Source organism: Hibiscus syriacus, unplaced genomic scaffold (assembly GCF_006381635.1).
Source record: "Hibiscus syriacus cultivar Baekdansim isolate YM2019G1 unplaced genomic scaffold, ASM638163v2 tig00003715_pilon, whole genome shotgun sequence".
NCBI lineage: Eukaryota > Viridiplantae > Streptophyta > Magnoliopsida > Malvales > Malvaceae > Hibiscus > Hibiscus syriacus.
The window spans coordinates 1,160,173-1,179,875 of NW_024061980.1; the positions used below are offsets into that span (position 1 = coordinate 1,160,173).

General features: G+C 31.3%; 2 long non-coding RNA genes and 1 pseudogene across 2 annotated transcripts; 1 reads left to right on the forward strand and 2 right to left on the reverse strand.

Annotated features, from left to right (window-relative positions):
- Window positions 1–4: 4 nt before the first annotated feature.
- On the reverse strand, window positions 5–720 carry LOC120180272. The gene is made up of 3 exons (XR_005521674.1): window positions 519–720; window positions 180–445; window positions 5–67 (listed from the first exon to the last, which is right to left on the reverse strand). It is a non-coding gene; the product is annotated as an uncharacterized LOC120180272 (long non-coding RNA).
- Window positions 721–10,306: 9,586 nt separating this feature from the next.
- LOC120179633 lies at window positions 10,307–11,395 on the reverse strand. Its single transcript, XR_005521631.1, has 4 exons — window positions 11,271–11,395; window positions 11,097–11,172; window positions 10,474–10,992; window positions 10,307–10,321 (listed from the first exon to the last, which is right to left on the reverse strand). It is a non-coding gene; the product is annotated as an uncharacterized LOC120179633 (long non-coding RNA).
- Window positions 11,396–16,365: 4,970 nt separating this feature from the next.
- Window positions 16,366–18,424, forward strand: LOC120179639 (annotated as a pseudogene).
- The last annotated feature ends 1,279 nt before the right edge of the window (window positions 18,425–19,703 follow it).

The window sequence follows — 19,703 nt, forward strand, 5'->3', positions numbered from 1 at the left end:
GATTATTAAGGTTCGAGCCAAACTGTGACCACAAAGTTGATTCTGGTGAACCAGACAAATCCCATGCCTAAAAACCAACAGAAAAAAGTGGAGAGGCGGGGGGGAAAGAGGGATCAGTTTCTAAAGGTAAAACCAATCGAATCATTGGTATTAAGACCATGATCAAGAGGATGAAATACCTTTCCAACGTTATCTTCGTCAGGAAGCATGTACTGAGCCATCTGTCGAGTCAACTCACCAATGTAATAGTCTTCTTCTTCTTCCTCCTGGCTGCTCTCTGTGGAGCTCGAACTCAGCTGATCAGACCCAATAGGTGAACTCAACTCGGATCTAAAGTGATCTTCTCGAGGAGTGTAAAGCTTCGAGGAAAGCAATAACTCACAGTTGTGTAGGTCAACAGCCATCATTAAATGAAACTACAAAGCTTTTCACTTTAAAGTGGATACTGAAAAATAAAAAATCAGGGATGATGATCTGCTATTATGGATGTCGCTGGTTCGACAATATACAATTATTACCTGATCTATCACACATGAACACTGAAAAGAAGAAAAGGGAGATAAATAAATGAAGAGAGGATGTGGGGAGAGGATCCTGTGGGAACCTTTTTAACTGATGCATTAAGGAATGAAAATATGGAACTTGGGTTCCTTATAGGCTTCATTTTGAAGATAAAGACATAATAAAAAAACAAGACAAATTGTGCAACGAAAGACTCATATAATGGTTTCCCCCCCCCCCCCATTTTGTGTTATATGTTGTTGGTTCTTGCAGGTACGACTTTAAACTTGTCAATTTCTGCAAATTCGCCTCACCTGCCATTTATTAGGGAGCTGGCCTTAGCTTTTTTTAAAATTCTAATTTTTTATTCATATTAATGCTCAAAATTTAAAATATTAACAAGTTGGGTTAAATTGAGTTTATTAAATTAAAATAAAATATAATTAATAATTTATTAATTAATCAATTTAGATAATTTCATTTACAACGTCAGATTAAAATCCTTAATCTTATTTATTCAAATCCTTAATCTTATTTAAGAAATATGTTATCTCAATTTCGGTAGATCAAGAGATTGTTGGTATCTAGTAAACTAAGATGTTAAATTTCTTATTCTGAAATTATAAATAGAGAAGATAGGATTAAAAGAATGTTTAATACAAAAATAAGTGTCTAAAATATATTTAAAATTTATTTTTGGTGTCTATAGAATTTTTGTTAAAAATATATGTCTAACATTTCTCAGTTACACTATTGGTAAGATTTTTTTTTGTCAAAAATTAGTGTCTAATATTTTTTTGTTAAAAATGGGTGGATACCTAAAAGTGTAACTGAGAAATGTTAGACACATATTTTTAATAAAAAAAATTTAGAAACCAAAAGTAAATTTTGAGTATAGTTTGGTCATTTTTTTTATATTAAACCTTAAAAGAATTATCTTAATATGATCAAAATTATTCTATTAATAATTAAATGGTAAGTAATTAAAATAAATTACAAGTGAGGGATTGTTGTTTCCACAAACAAAAGAAAGGTTAATATGGTAGACTAACGAATGATGATTGGTACTTTTCTTCTGTCCTGACATTCAGGAGTATAAACAGAACCATTTTATTCCATTTGTTATCCAAAACAAAGATTCGGACAAATTGGACTTTGTTAAAAAGAGGAGATTTCCGCACACAAAAGCAGAATTTTCCTCTTTTTATCTTATTTTCTTTAGGGTTTAACAATTATTCAAAATAAAAATGAAGGTGATTAGTTGGGGTGGGTGAGAGAAGGGAGGTCGTCTTTTTTCGGCCATCAATGAAAGCATATTCTGGTTGAAAAGGTTACCTTTAGTTTCAACAAAGTTCAAGTGTTTGCCTTCAATCGAGCTTGGTTTCTAATGTCTTGAAACTGGACAAGAAGCCTAATCAAAATCACAATAGGCTGAAATAAATCCTCCTTTTACAGCCTTGAACAATAGACCCTAGCATGGACACTTTTTCACATACCTTACAAACCTCAAGGAAGCATCCAAGTGAGGCTTTTTGGGCTAATGCATGAACCGACCAAGACATTGCACAACAAATGTAATGTCTGGTATGGCGTGAGTCAAATAAATGAGTACCAATCAATCTTTGATAAACTTCTTTGTCCTCCAAAATAGAATCCTCAAAAGCTGTTGTTGATCCATTAATCACCTTATCAAACTCCGCAGAAGTGAATCTAGCATTTTGCTCTGAATGAGTAGAAACTGGCCTAGCACCACTTAAGCTTGAGCCCTCAATTAACTTCAATGCATACTTCCTTTGGTTCAATATAATCCCTTCTTTGGATCTCATAATCTCAAAGCCTAAAAAAATCAAATACCCCAAATCCTTTATTCTAAAATTCTGGTTTAACAGTAACTTCAACTCAAAAATCAACTTACGATTATTTTCAATAATGAGAAAAGCATCCACATAACTCACATCATAACAGTGTCTTCACCTTGCTTCTTTGTAAATACTTGAATAATCTGATTTGCTTCGATTGTAGCCTTCAACAATGCCTCAGTGAGCTTCATGTTCCATAACCTTGAAGCTTGCTTCAAGCTATAAATGGATTTTTGGAGCCTGCAAATACTGGACTCCTTGATACAAAATCTAGGTGGAAATTTCATATATACTTCTTCAAATAAATCTCCCTGAAGGAAGGCATTGTAGACACCCCTCTGGTAAAGAGGCCAATCATGGGTAGCAGCAAGAGCCAAAACAATTTTGTATACCCTTGGCTACCAAACGTGTTTTGTATCTTTCAATAACACCCGAAGCTTGATATTTGACCCTAAAAATCCATTTGCAGCCAATGGGATTTTTACCATTAGGCAAAAGAACTAAAGACCATGTGTTATTGGTTTCCAAGGCTTGAATTTTCTCTTTCATCGTTGAATCCACAAAGGGTTTTAATAGCTTGAGAGTAAGTTTAGGCTCAGCAAAAGTGAAGTAGCAGACAAAAGACTAAGTAGAAAGAGGAATGGATATAAGAAATGTTTGAGAAATGAGATACTGACCATCAAGATGAGAAGATTAGCAAACAGAAACCAAAATCGTTTAACCAGGCTGGAGTTTAGTTGTTTAGTAGATTTTCGAGAGGATTAGGTGGTAAAGGTCAGGAATGACATGTAGTACAGTAGAGAAATTTCAGGTTGTATGGGAACAGAACTATGTAAAGGATTAACTACAGAAAGATCTATTAAGAGTGATGGACAAGGAGAAGACTGATCAAAAACATGTATATCAATATTAGAGGATGAAGACAAAGAGTAACAAAAGAGTTGGGCAATGAGTTAAGAACCAGAAATCGGTATCTAAGAAGATGTATTAGGTGGAAAAAACAAGAGAATTAAGAACTGAAAAGGAAACACAATTTCATGGACACTACATCCCTATATAAAGATGGATTTGGTATCAATATTGAATAAATATAACTTTTTTTAACCTCAGTGTACCCTAAGAAAATAGAAGGAATGATCTTTGGAGAAAATTTGTCCTTTATTGAAGGGTTTTTTGCATAACCTAAACAACCAAAGACTCTAAGGTGAGAAACGTTTGGAGGTTTATTATATAACAATTCAAATGGAGTTTTCTAGTCTAGCACAGATGATGAAGCCTATCAATCAAGAAACTGCAGTCTTACGCAATGACCCAGAATTTGATAAGAATTTTTTTTTGAAACTTCAAAGCTCTAACTACATCCAACAAGTGCCTATGCTTGTTTAACCATACCATTTTGCTGTGGGGTAGAAGCGCAACTACTTTAATGTAGAATACCAAGAGAAGTAAAGAACTCAGAACAAATACAATTAAAAAACTCAGTGCCATTATCATATCTAAAAATCTTAACAGTTGCATAAAAATGGTTATTTATGTAAGAAAAATGGTTATTTAACAGTGCCCTTTTGATGAATAAAATGGTGACAAATTTTAGCCTCATAAGTCAAACTGTAGGAGCTGAGAAGGAGTAGATGATCTGGAATAACTAATAGGAAAAAGATCTTAGATTATTATGATAGATGGCAAATTGCACAGTTATGAATAGTGTCAGGACTTAGATCATGTGGAAAAGAAAGTTTATGAAGCTTATTATAAGTGGCATAGCCCAAACGGGCATGCCAAAGAGCAGTTTTATTAGGTATAGAAGAGATATATGATGAAAGTGAAGTAACAGAATTGACAATACAAGAAATCAAAAAATCATTTTCAGCAACAGAAGACACTACTGTAGACAGACCAGGAACATTAGTTAGTAAAATAAAGATATAAAGGCCATCACAAAGCTTACCAATCCCATCATCTTGCCACTGGAGATATCCTGAAGTAAGCAAAAATCAGGGTAAAACATGACAATACAATGAAGATCTTTGGTCATTTTAGAAATTCAAAGAAGGTTGTGTTTAAATTCTAGAAAATATAACACACAATTTGAAAAAAGACAAACAGAACTAACATGTGTTAACGGATCATGCTTTCCATTAGGAAGGTAAACTAGCCTAGATGTGGACGAGCAAGAGGAGCCTTGTGGAATAATTCCAAGATCTACTGATATTGAGAAATCAGAACATGTGATCAATAGCTCCTGTATCTAAAATTCAAGCAAGAAATTTTCTAACTGATAAACAAGAAATGTCACCTGCTAAATTTACAGATGAACCAACAGATGCAAGAGGAGCCTTGCGGAGTAATTCCAAGATCTACTGATATTGAGATTGCGTAAACACAGGAGTAAGATGAATCTTAGTGGATTGAGAAACAAAACCAATAGATTTAGAGACCATAGCAACCTTGACATCTTTTTTTAAACTTATAGCCTGAGGGAAAATCAATCAGCCTGTAAGAGTACTGCTCCTTTTTGTGTCATTTGATCTTACAGTAATCACAAGTGCCCGAAAAACGACGTCGAAAAGATAAACCTCCATAAGCATACAACATTGTAGAATAAGAGATGGGGATATGACACTAATATGAACTCTTTGTGATTCCTCTTGAAGAATCATAAAGTAAGCTTGATTTACGGAAGGAAGTGGTCTCATCAATAAGATCTGACTTCGAATCACAGAGAAGGTCTGATTTAACCCCATTAAAAACTGAAACAACTTTTTTTTGGAGGTGAATCTTAAAATTTTCAAAAGAAACATAACATTGACAAGAATAGAACGGGACCAATTCCTCAATCTCATCCCAAAATAATTTTGAACGAGTGAAATATGCAGAAACAATGAGATCACCTTGAAGAGTCATAGCAATCTCTTTATGAAGAAAGAAGATTCTTGAACCATCGATCTTATCGAACCTCTCATAAATATCACATAAGCTCAGTACGCGAAGCAAACACTATTTTGTTGGAATTCGATGAAGCTCAATTGAACAACCGAATATTTGACAATTGAAAATTTTGATATATGGAGGAGAAATGATAGGAAAATTTGTATAAAGATTTATAGTGGTTCGACTTCTAAACAAGTCTACATCCACTACCTTAGCACCACACTAAGGATTTTATAATAAATTCACTAATTTGGTTTTTCTTTTTCTAGACTTCTAAACAAGTCTACATCCACTACCTTAACACCACACTAAGGATTTTATAACAAATTCACTAATTTGTTCTTTCTTTTTCTATGCTCAAGAGTAATCTTTACAAAAACCCTTAATTTTTCAATGGCTAAACTAAAATCACTCCTTTTTTTACAAGGTTAAAAGAAGTAAACAAGAAAACCTCTCAAAGGTAGGGTGTTTACAAGATTTAAGCTCACAAGAAAATAATTAAAAGATTTGCAATGATCTCAAATACACTTACGTACAAGAAAAAAAGGAAAGATAAAGAATGAAATGAGTTTGTGGCAGTTTCTAACCGTTAGGGATGTTTTGGAGCTGTTGGAGATTAATTTTCTGCAAAATAAAACTACCCAGAACATGGAGTATCAATACTCCTTTCATGAGTATCGGTACTACCTTTATAATATTTAAATAAACTAGCCGTTGAAGACCGTTGGGCTTGACCAGTATCGACACTATGCTTCATGGTATCGATACCCCTGTGTAAAGTAGTATTTGTACCTTGAGTATCGGTACCTATTTTGCATTCTGGAATTTGAACAATTTGGAAAACAACTGATAGTATCGATACTACCTAGAGAGTATCGATACTTCTCTTACCTTTGGTATCGGTACCACATGAACAGTATCGATATTGTTCATGTAATATCGATACTGTAAGAACAATATTGATACTATGTACCCAGAAAACTGTTTTGTACTTAAATTCTAGTTTAATGGACTTTGAATTATTTTTGAAAACTTTTAACAAATTCAATCAAGTCCAAAAATATTTTTCCTTAATTTGTTATATCAAATATTATAAAACATGGTTCAACATACTCCAACGGACAACTCCTTGCTGACCGAATTTAGAATCCATTATAAAATAATTGCATTACATCTATCCCATTGTGGATGAAGAGATTCCTCAAAAACCTCACGCTTACAATTGCCATCAACAAAACCTAGTCTGTTCTTGGCAAGGAGTGCAAGACGCAAAGAACGATTCCAAATGGTATACGTGTTAATGCCAGTCAACTAAAGAGAAACAATCAGCGAACCAGGCGTGTTCGACGGATGTAGATAAAGAACATGGTTAAAGTTAACGGTGGTCGTCATTGGAGCATAGAATTGAAAGAGAGAAAAAAATCTAATTGGAAGAAGGAGAGAAAACTTTAGCAGGCCAAGAAATGAAAAACAGCCCAATGGATCGGGTTTAGTGATTATACCATGTAAAGTAGGCCTGTAAACGAATCGAATGCACACGAACGGAGGTATATTCATGTTCGTTCATTTAATAAATAAACGAACAAAATTTTTTTTGTTCATGTTCGTTCATTAAGGAATATAGCTTGTTCATGTTCGTTCATTTAAATGATAAACGAACGTAAATGAACACAAACGAACGAACATAAACGAACATAATAAATGAACATAAACAAACAACACAAACACAAAAAACAAACTTATTCAAACACAACAAATGAATGTAAAAAGAAAGTAAACAATAAGAATAACAACTTAAAATTTTTTAATATAACCTGCAACTTTAGAGTTAATTTGTTCGAATACGATAAAAACAACCATAAATCATAAATAAGCTATATGATCATAATAAAGTCTTAAAGTTAATTTGTTTAACAAAACAATCTTCTTGAAATCCAAACAACTTCAATAATCTTCGTAACATATTCAACTTGCCCTCTGTTAGAACATAAACGAACATATAATTGAACGATCAAGAACGTAAATGAACGAACGAGCCCTTTGTTCGTGTTCGTTCATTTAATTAAACGAACGCAAAATCTTGTTCATGTTCGTTCATTTAATAAATAAACGAACGTAAACGAACTCTCCGCCGCACGGTTCATGAACGATTCACTGAACGTTCAATTCATTTACAGACCTAATGTAAAGTTTAACAATGTGTAAAAAATGCCTCTTATTTCATTAGAGTTAATGATAACCTTACAAATAAGGTTTATATAACAAGTTGTTATTCAAACTAACACCTAACAAACTCCTAACTACTAGTAATATAAAATAACAAACATCTAACATCTAACTAATATCTTTAATACTCAACACACCACTAGTTAAATTGTACTTATTAAGTAAATATTAAAAAGAGTATATTAAAATGGTAAATTACATGCTTTGTACCTAAATCATCATCTTTTTCTTTATTCGTCGGCATGTTTTAATTAATTTTATTCAACCAATTTGTCACCACTTATGGGGATAATAAGATATAAACCATTTTTGATCATACTATGAATTGAACTTAAGTCTTTTACGTGAGAAATAGATCACTCAACCATTAAGCTAAGATAGTCATTTGGTTAAATTTCATCACATTTTGTATTTAACTTATATAACGATATCACTACTAAATCAATATTTTTCGATGATTATAAGATTAAAATATGAGACACTTTAAATTAATCATCGAAAGCTTAGTCACTCAACTATAGCGTGAATTATTTTTATTATATTGAACTTTATACTTACTCATATCATTGTTAAATTAAAAGACTAATTTTTCACTTTATTTTGAAATAAAAATAATTAAATAATTTATACATTTTTATAAAAAAAATATATGAAATAAAAAAATTATATTTATAATATTATAAAAATATTTATTTAATTTTTAAAATCAAATGAATTATTTATTTGAAATAATATTATTTTAAATTATCTATTTAGTTTTAAATAATTTTAAATTTAGGAAAAATTATACGTTTAGTATCCAACTATCACTTTGGTTCCGTATAATATTATTTAAAATTATATAGATAATTTAAAATTAATTTTATTTCAAATAAATAATAAATATTATTTCCAAATAAATAAATAATATGATTTTAAAAATTAAATCAATAGTTTTAAACTATTTTCATAATATTATAAATATACTTTTTAGAATAATTTAATATAAACTTTATAAATATATATAAATAATTATTTAATTATTTTTTATTTCCAAATAAAGTAAAAAAATATTTTTTAAGTTTGATCAAATAAAAATAGATTCACATTATAGTTGAATAAATAAATTTTTGATCATTAATTTAAAGTGTCACATATTCAAATTCTATAATCATCAGAAAATATTGATTTTGTGATTATAGTGTTATATTAAATATGAAATGTGGTAAATTAACTTAAATTACTAGTTTAACTAAATGTTTAAGTGTTTTGCATTTCATGTAAGAGGTATAGGTTCAATTCTTGCTAAGAGCAAGAATGTTTTCTTTTATTTTATCTTCATAGTTGGTGACACATGTCACAATTTAATTGGTTGAATAAAATTAATTAAAAAATATCTACAGAGAAATAAAAAAGTGATGTGGAAATTAAAAATAAAAATTTGGCATGTCATGCCACATCAACATTATCATTAATGGTTTTGAAAAAAATAAAAGTTTAGGTACTAAAACAAAATAAAAATGATAGTGTAAGTACAAAACGTATAATTTACCCTTTTAATATTTACTTAATAAGGACAATTTAATTAGTTGTGTGTTTCGGTGCGTCGCTTTAGTGGTGCGTTGTTGTTTGTGACATGCATTGTAGGCTCATCCATCAAGTTAATCTCGAGTTGAGCAGTATTTTATTTAATTAAAAAGTTATTTGATTTATATTTAATATATGATAAATTCGATAAAATTTTGTTCAATTTGTACTCGTTAAAAGGAATTATTGTTCGATTTGTCCTGTTGTTAGTTAAACTCTGCATAATATATATATATCCACTTACACCTAAGAGTTTTACACTTTTTAGTACCATTAGATTAAGGAAATTCAAAAGTGAGATTAATTCCTTATTTTTTTCACTAAATATCTTTTTATTTCATATTATTATCTTAGCCATTGATTTTCCCATTCAATGGTCCTAAAAAGATATATATAATTATTAACAAAAATTATCAAAATAATATATGTAGCATTCTAAAGTCTTAACTCCAAGGTAACAATTCATAGATATATCAAATTAACATATTACAACAATTCTTGAAAATAAAAGAAGATCAACAATACATAATCAATCTTAAAAGTAAGACAATCAACATACTAAAAATTATTTTAAAAAATTAACAAGTTCCTTACAAATTTTTTGAGTCAAATTAACCCTTGATCGGCTTGACTCGTTAAGGTCTCAAATCGTATGCGAGTTCAAGTCAAACATTAATCAATTCGAACTCAAATTACTTGTGAATTTCAACTCAATTAGCACCTAGTCTTATCAACACTTGTTATCTATTTATATTTTTATTATACCTGAACCTGAATCCCTGACAATTAATTAGTTGAGTTATTATTAATAGGTCAAATTTTAGTGAAGATTCGTTATTATACTTTAACTTGATATTGATAAATTTTTAAAATTTGAAATTTGATTTTTAACTCATGATAGATGATTAATATAATTAAATTATATAAATAAAAATAATCTTAGAGTAAAATTAAAATATTTTAGGCATAGTATAAAGATTAGAATAATAAATTTTAACTTTTCAAATTAAGATTAAAATCAAAATTTTATCTTACCGATGAGGTACCTTGGCTTTCTCTTGTTGCCAAGAGACTTCATTTTGAGATTGTAGCCCCTTGTTTGATTGTGTTGTTCAAAACTTCAAAGTCGAATACAAGGCACATTTTTCAATCGTCGATAGACCTGAAACTGGACTATGCTGGTCGAATCGTCATTCTCTAGTGGTTTACCATCCGGATTGGTCGTTCGTCCATCGGAACTATGCCCCATCAGCTCATTCATTAAGTTTTTAATCATGCGTTTTAAAATGAAACGAAAACTAAACGTTAAGCATGTTTTTGAAAAAAAACAAAAGTTTAGGTACTAAAATGGAACAAAATTAACAGTTTAAGTACTAACTGCGTAATTTACCCTTTTTATTGTGCTTGTGGTTTGTCTAGACCGATTTTGCGTTTAGATCAAGAACTTAGCCGGGCTTGCATGAATGTTAAGGGCAAGTCTTTGCTTTCGACGGTGTTTCGTTTGGCATGAAATGATTGTATTGCCTTGATTTGTAAGGAAAGGAACAGACGATTTTTTTGGGGTGTACAAAGGCTTGAGGTTGATCTGGTGGCCTGCCTGAAGGATGTTGTTCGTTGGAAGCTGGGCAGCTTGCAAGGGAAGGCATTTAAGCAGGGAGTGTAGCGTTGAATGGGGGTTAAACACTTCGTGTGTTTTTGGCCTGTTTTTTTGTGATGAAGAAGTACGATGTAATGAAGAACTTCTCAAGCTTCATTCCCAGATTAAAATCATGAAGAAAAAAAAAAGATATTACTGAAAGGATTTGTAAATCTCAAGTGGCAGAAACTTATTCATGCTTCATGTTCTTCCATATGATTACTTGGAGGATTCAGATGCATAGGAAAGTTGGGCTCTAATAATAAAGCGAACCTGCAGAAATCCAAAGTAAAGTGTTTTAGATGTTGGTATTAATTCTAAATCCGTATTTCAATTGATTATCAATTTGAAGCTTTCAAGTAGATCAATATGAGTACCTTGCCACCAATTCCCTCTGGAAGCATCCATTGAATTGTTTCCATTAGGGTCATCTTCTCCCCCATCTTTCTTAAACTAGATTCATTCACAAAATATGGAACTATAAGTACTTTCATACACACATGTATCACAAAACTAGTTTTTACATCGGAATTTGATATGTCAAGACTCACAATTGGATATGGTGTTGAAGTTTGGCCACTCGAGGAATGGGAATATGAGTCTCGGCCACCATAGTAAAGAGATGAACTAAAATGGCATGGTTCCACCCTTTCTTCCTTGTTAGGTAGTTGATCTGCATAATAATAATGATAAGACAATGTTATCAGGAGATGGAGATCAGTGCTCTAGGCACCAGTAAAACACTAGATAAGCAGATCCCATTATTCATCGGTATGTGAAACAATGGCTCAAGAGGGGCAGTAAACATATGGAAGAGTTTTAAATGGTAATAGTTCTGCTGACGATGAATACAGAAAAAACTCTGGGTTTACACAAAAGAAGTGTTACATATATATATATGGTGGGGACAATAACCTTGCATAGGCTGTTTTGGCCAAGATTCTAACACCTTAGAGCCTGAGGAGTTCCTCCCCCCAACCTGAAATTTAAGACATAGAAAGCTTCCGATTAGACTAGGAATACTTTCTTATGCAAAATAGAAAATATTTAGATGTTTTATAATCACACATATACAAAGTCAAAGAGAGCCCAGAAACGAACAGAAAAATAAAAACAAAAACATAACAAATGCAATCACTGAATATAGAACAGTACGTATATACCGAAGATGGAAGTGCAAAAATGGAGCTGAAAATCCCTTTTGATGGGGATGATGATGAGTCTTTCGAGCCAAAAAGATCAGCAGCGAAGGAGGAAGAAGAACCAACTGGTCTCTTAGTCTCCATTGCTTTTGTCTTCTTTGAGCCCTGAATTCCCAAGTCAAATAAAGGTAGAGGAAACTAATCAAATTCAGTGTAGCAGCACCTTGCAAGAAAAGACTGCCCCAGTTGAAAGTAAAATAGATAAGATTTGCAGAGAAAAACATGGAAAATCCAGCAGTGCACGTGAAGATCACAGTATATGGGAGGGATGTACCTCTCTCAAATTCTATCAAATATATATATATAGACAAACTTCATCATTGTTAAATAATATTTTTTTAAATAAGTTAAACCAGCATAGAGTAGAAAAGGTCGATCCACAGTACTTAGAAATTTTAACCTCCAGCTTTGTTTCACCTCAATATATCTCGGTTCCTTTTTTGTATTTTGGGATTCCTGTCGGTTATAGTCTACAAATCAACCCTTGTAACTTACTTTTCTATCTGGTGAACTAATTTTCCAAAGTCAATCCTTTGAAACAACGACTATCGATGTTAACGTTAATGCAACTTTGAGTGCTGAAAAAGCTTGTGCTCGGAATATGGTGTCTAATGGGAGTCGAACTTGATCTTGATTTTCCTTAACGAATTGCCGTTAAGTGTGTTATTAGGAAGTTGAATTTGCTACAAGCCGACTCATTTTCTCAACGGTAAATCAGAACATCGATCAAGTCAATGCACGCCCTTTAAATTGAAAGTGTTGAAATGTTTAAAGGAGAGGCGGATTGCCAATCCAAGTTTACAAAAAATAAAAAAAGATATCTGAAGGTATGAATGCTCTTCAATTATCACGAAACAAATTGAGTTGTCACTTAACTATCGGCTAATTGAAAATTAATAAGCATGATAGAAATCATATTGTAAAAAGAGAGTAAAAAAGATGAAGAAGAAAATAATATTTATAGAACTAAAAATCTCAAATAAAAAAATTAAAAGCAGTATTTTTATAACTTGAGATAACGTAAAGAAAATAAAACATAAAGAAAATAAAACACTTAAAATCCTAATAACATTTTAAGTATTTCTAATGAAATAATAATTCCAAACATTTAAATTTAATTACAATTCTTAATCCGAAGAGTTTTCGTCCGCTATTTCTTCCTTCTTGATTTTGTTGATTGAGTTGTCTTCTAGAAATTATCATTGTCTAGATTGCAAATTCTACCACATCGACATTATCATATCCAAAGTCATGCTCATGTGTCCAATCTTAATTCTAAAAAATAAAAAAAAAATTCAGAATTCACCCTTTAACGTTATTTTCTAAAAAAAATAGAATCGAATTTAACATAAACAAATCAAATCATCAATATCAAGGAGATAACACATAATAATAATAATAAAATAATAACAAAATAAAACACTTAACATATAAATTAATTGACATTTGCAGTCTACCCCATGTGCCTATCATCATCAAACCCAAAAAGGTGTTCTATGGCTATACTTTATGGCAAAATTTTCTTTCCTTTTTTCTTTTAAAATCAAAAGATGTGAAGGAAATACCCCCGCGGGAAGCTTCCTCTAATGCAAAATTGGTTCTCCGCCTATAATATCAATCTTACTTTTTTCCCAACTATAACTTTGGTATCCCAACTGGCGCACCATTTACTGCCATATGTACTCTACTGGATAAATGTAGCCTCTTTAGCCCTGTAGGGTCAAAAACAAACCCAATTTAATCATCTTTCTTGACCCTTCCTTTTTTCTTGTGAATAATGCCCCTTCATGTCTTTTCCTTTTCACAAAGGAGGTATATGCCGGAGATTGAGGAAAATTTGGTAGATATTAAAATTCGAATTTATTTCTTAATAGATATCATATCATTTTTTAGAGTTATTATGTGAATTAAAAGTGTTAAACTCGAATTCAGAGAATAAATTCTTTGATTTGGCTTCTTAAGTTGAAAGAAATATGTATTATTTTGACCCACATGGCAATAAGATAACTAGATAAGGTTGTATAATTTCCCCCCACTCGACCTCTCTCTTTCATTGTGCCCTTAATAGTTGGCCTTTAATTATTCTCTTTTAATCACCAAAGTTGATACTAAAGTGGTACTCGAAACTACCCGACTAATCATATAGTTTGTATTTTGTCATGAAGATCACTAAAAGCCGTCACCAAATGCCCTTTGCCTCGTCTGCTTCCCCTTTGAGCTGTCTGTCACTAAATGGGTTCAATGAGGAGAATTAAGAAAAGGGTTCAGATTTTCCATCAGGAATAAAGATTTCTTATCCAAATCTCCACCTGCTTTTCGACTAATTGGGGGATTCTGAGATATAATGTGAAGTGGGGTTCCGATCACATATATCACACGCAAATTACATGTTATTTAAAAAGCAGAGTAGGTGCTGTTTTAGGTCTAAAATAAGGTAGTTTATGTAGGATTGAACCAATATATGATCAGGACCTGGATTTGCTTTCGAATCAAAGGGTCACCGTGTTCATTGCATGTAAATGCAACCGTTGTTATGTTGCAAAGAAAGAACTTGCCTTTCTATCATCATTAGCGGCTATGGAAGATTGACTCTTGAATTAGTACGAGGACGAGGGAAATGTTTAGAAACAGATGGAACCTGTAACTGGCCATTGTTGACTATGCACATACAGCTTAGTATCTTATATATACATATATGCCGGTATCGTATATTGTTGAATATATTTTTGAGAGACATTTAGGGCTGATTAAGTAATGAAACGGTGTTCCATATAAGTAAAGAAAATTTGAAAAATTAAAATATATCAATTAAAAAAAGAAAACAAATCTTATATATATCAATTAAAACTTTGATCACATTGCAGAGTGCACACAAGACAAGTTGTCTGTAATCAAATATCATTGATGTTGGGTAATCTAAATATAGAAATAGAAAAAATATTATAATATTTTAAATAAGATTTTATTTCTATATTAAATATTTTGTAGGGAAATTAATTTTTTATGATAAACATATTTGAATTATTTATTAATTTATCTCTACTTCAATCTTATAAATTTAAATTCTAATTCATTATTTTACACATCAAATTTATTTACAGCTGTATTTATATTATTATTATTATTTATCATAATTAATACTAACTACGTTCTTTCAAAACTAATAATAATAGGGGTGGGAAAAACTTGTCTCGACTAAAAAAATTGATTTTTTCGACTCGACTCGATTTAAAAAAACTCAACCCGAAATAATTTCGTTGTAATTTCATAAACTCGACACAACTCGAAAAATTTTAAGTTCAAATCGAGTTATAAAATACAACTCGAATAACTCAAAATAGTAATTAGTTGATGAATTTTCAAGTTTGAGTCGAGTTCCTCAATTATGTATATATGTATCTCATATGAAAGAAATATATATATATATATATTGTATTTTTTTCAAAACATCACACATGAATGGATTGTTATATATGTACTGTATGATCATAAAAAACCATTTAAATTGAAATAAAATAATATCATAATATTATAAATATTTATAATTAAATTTAAAAGCAAACTTGAACATTCAACTCGACTCGAAAATTTTTAAGTCAACTCCAACTTGTAAAATAAAACTCGTCAACTCGAATAACTTAAAATTCTAAAAAATAAAATCGCATTTCTTATAAATAAAGAAAATTCGAGACAGATGAGCTTCGAGTATTAGAACAGTTAACTAGCTAACTCTATGTCTAAAGTTGAAAATGGAGTTAAAAATTTAATTTAATTTGTATGAAGCAAGCTATTTTAATAGTTGAAAAGATTATTATTATCTTTAAAATTTTAGATTCAAATATAATATATTTTAAAAAAATTAAACATTTAATATCATATAATTAAAATTCTTTTAAACATTTATTATTTTATAATCACACATTAATAAAAAAATCTAAATATGTCGTTATAAATTATAAGTAACGCATGTAAAAGGAAGATAAAATTTATCTTTATTACTAAACTATCATTTCAGTGACACCGTTTTGACGGTGAAAATGTCGATTACTTATGTAAAGTAAAGATTAAAGTACATCTTTAATATTTAAATTATTAGTTTTAATTTATTTTAATATTTAAATTTTTTAAGTTTTTAAATTATACATAAAGTTTAGTTTTCATTTTATTTTAATATTATTCCGTTAAAAATTAATGTGCGGAATACCTAAACTATCATGTTTGATTCGTTTTTACTTAAACTTTCAATTTTTTAAAACTTAACGTTAAATTTTAAAAGAGTACTAAAATAAAACAAAACTAAATTTTTTAACTATGGATACTAAAATAAAATAAAAAATATTTTAAATATATTTTAATAAAATAAAAAATTTAAATACTAAAACAAATCAAAATTAATAATTTAAATACTAAACTCGTATTTTTTCCTTCCACATTTTTATTTTTTTCTTCCTTTTTCAGTACATTTCTTTTCTTTTTACACCAAAAATTTTCATTATAATTCCTCCAAAATTATCTGGTTTTCTCTTTGATAGTTTTTTCTTCTCGATCGATCCACTTTGGGTAAGTTCAATCGTTTCAAGATTTTTATCTGTTCTCCTTTTTTTTCTTTGAAATTCATTGATTTTTTTGGATATTCCAGGTCTGAGAGAGAAGAGATAAAAATATAGAAAAAAGAGAAAAAGAGGGTAAAATGGCGCATAGAATAGATCACGAGTACGATTACCTTTTCAAGATTGTGTTGATAGGCGATTCTGGAGTTGGAAAATCAAATATTCTCTCCAGGTTCACCAGAAACGAGTTTTGTTTGGAATCTAAATCCACTATTGGCGTCGAGTTCGCTACTAGAACCCTCCAGGTTTTTCATATATTCAACCGATTCCTCTTCTATTCATTTCCAATTATGTTTTTTAGTTCATTTTCTTTTATTCTGCTAAATGTTTTGTTTTAAGAAAGGTTTACTCACCTTTGATGACTTAGTTCCGGAAATTTCGCATGTTAAGTTGATTTGTGATTAGTAATTGGAAGTCATCTTAATATAGATAGCCTGACGATTCCGATCGCTGTCTTCCGTGCCATGATTGTAATTTGGAGTTCATTTTGAATGTTACGTATTAAGGGAGAGAAAATATTACCGGATAGTGATGATCATCAAAGCTTATTTAAGTCGTACTTTACACTGAAAGCCTAAAATCTTATGGTTGAGACAAGGGATGTTCCGTTTCTTCTTTTAGGAACAGATACATGTAAGATGTGTTTCGAGATTAATCAATTCAATGGGTTTCTTTAGACCACTCTTTAGCTTTGCTTCTTTGGATGGATGAAAGATTTGTTAATCAACTGTTATGATTCAGAACAAATTTTCCATCCTTTAAGGTCAGTTAAGATGATTTGAAGTAACAAATATTGTATTAATGAAGTGGTGGTCGACTTGAATCATCATTTCTAATATATGGGTAATATATATAGTAGCTTAAAAGTTTACCCTCTCTAGCGAAATCATTTATTTAGCCAAGCAACTAAGCCGGGAGGACGAGAAGGTTTTTATTAGTGAGAAAACAAGTAAACATCTAGTCTGCAATCTTTCTCTCTCCATTATTGTACTAATCCAAGTGGTTCTTGATGTTCTATTCTCATTTGTAGTAGTAGGAAGTGTTTGTGTGTATATATTATTGGTTTGACATAATTGTGCATTTGGCTTTGAAACAATTCCAGCCTGCCTTGTTAGATTCATTAGAACCTTCTTTGGGTTCTTTGTTAATTAGCACTCATGGTGATACAGTGGTATTTTTTGCTGGTTCATATTTGGCTATTGTTTTCTTGATATAGGTTGAGGTAAAGACTGTAAGGCACGATTTGGGATACGGCAGGTCAGGAGAGATATCGAGCTATCACGAGTGCTTACTACAGAGGAGCTGTGGTGCACTTCTGGTCTATGACATAACGAAGAGGCAAACCTTTGATAATGTTCAAAGATGGCTTCGCGAATTGAGGGACCATGCTGATTCTAACATTGTCATCATGATGGCAGGAAATAAATCTGACTTGAATCATCTCAGAACTGTTCTGAGGAGGATGGTCGTGCTCTGGCCGAGGGGGAAGGTCTTCCTTCTCGAGACATCGGCACTGGAAGCAACATTGAGAAGGCATTCCATACTATATTGAATGAAATCTACCATATCATAAGCAAAAAGGCATTGGCAGCACAGGAAGCAGCAGCTATTACCGCAATTCTGGCCAAGGAACTAGCATTGATGTCAGCGATACATCGGGAAACATTAAGAAGGGATGCTGTTCTACTTAAATGGGACAGGTTATATTTGAGAAGGTAAAATATTTGCTATGAAGTAGACCCTTTTTTGGTTTTTGTCAATTTTTGGCTGAGAGACACACACACATGTAGAATACATATTCATTTACTTAGTTGTGATAAAAAGCTTGTGATGCTTTGAACAACCATACATTTGTTAGTAACAATGAATGGAAAAGCCTGGTTTTACTTTGCACAACATGTGTTCCCTCCAAAGTGGTAATTTGGAATTTTGAAGTGGGAAGCTGAAATCGGAAAGGAACCCGAATCAGTTCTCTGAACATTAGAATGAAAGGTACAAGTACTGATATTATGAGTCAGAGTTGGGTTGTTTGACCAGAATAAAATAAAAACTAGCATGAAATACTTCAACGTGCTGTCCATTTCATCTGACAAGTAAGGCTGGCTGATGGAGAAACCAAGTGGCCGCCCGATAAGCATGGATCACACGCAAGTCATTTGACTCAAACAATTCACCATTTATACAACTATATATCAAAGCAATGTCGAGGTTCATGATTCTGGTACCAAACATCTGCTCCATAATCTGGTAACCATTACTTCAACTTGAATGAATATCAACACAATTTTCAAGTTGGGTAGAGTGGTAGTTATTAGTTAATATAGACATCTGTCATTGCAGTTTTAAGGTATATTTATGAAAAAATAGTTATGTTTAAATTTGAATCCGAAATTCTTAAGACGCTTAGTTAGTAATATCAGATTATGAATTATAAAATAAATACAAAAGAGATTAAATAACTAGAATTAGGGATGTTTTTTTCTCTTAATCGAATCATTCAGCTCTGAATGTTGAAGCATTCAATTCTGAATGTTGAAATCGTTCAACATTCAGCGCGTTTGTTTCGTATTTGAATGATTCAGTGCTGACTGATTCATCAAAATAGTGTTGACTGATCATCAAAATAGTAATGAATGATTCAGCACAGAATACATTCTGAATGATTGAGAGCACAGAAGTACATTCTGAATGATTCAGAGTTATATCAAACAACATGTCACATTTAGAGTTAATTCATACAGAATCTCTAAATTATTCAGTATTTCAATCATTCAGCGTTTAATCATTATGAAGTTATATACTTGAACTTTAAAAAGACGACCAAAAGAGTGTAGCGAAAATTCTCGATAAAATACTTGAATATAAGAAAGACGAACGCCGATCCTCCCAAACTCCCTCAGCAGTCATGGCAAATGACGATGCCACGAAGAAGGTCCGTTTCAAGCCGCTAGATCACAAGCCTCTAAGATCTCTGCGATGGCTGTTGATGCTAACGATGATCAACAAAAGGAAGCCCCGACTTCCTATGCATCTGTTCTGTCTGGAGATTCTGGAGGGGGGCTAACCAAGATAAGAATTTTCCGGTTGAGGAAGATGATATCGATATATCGGATGAGGATTTGATCTTTGGAACCTGATACGGGTTACCCTCTATCGATTTCTCCAACTGTAC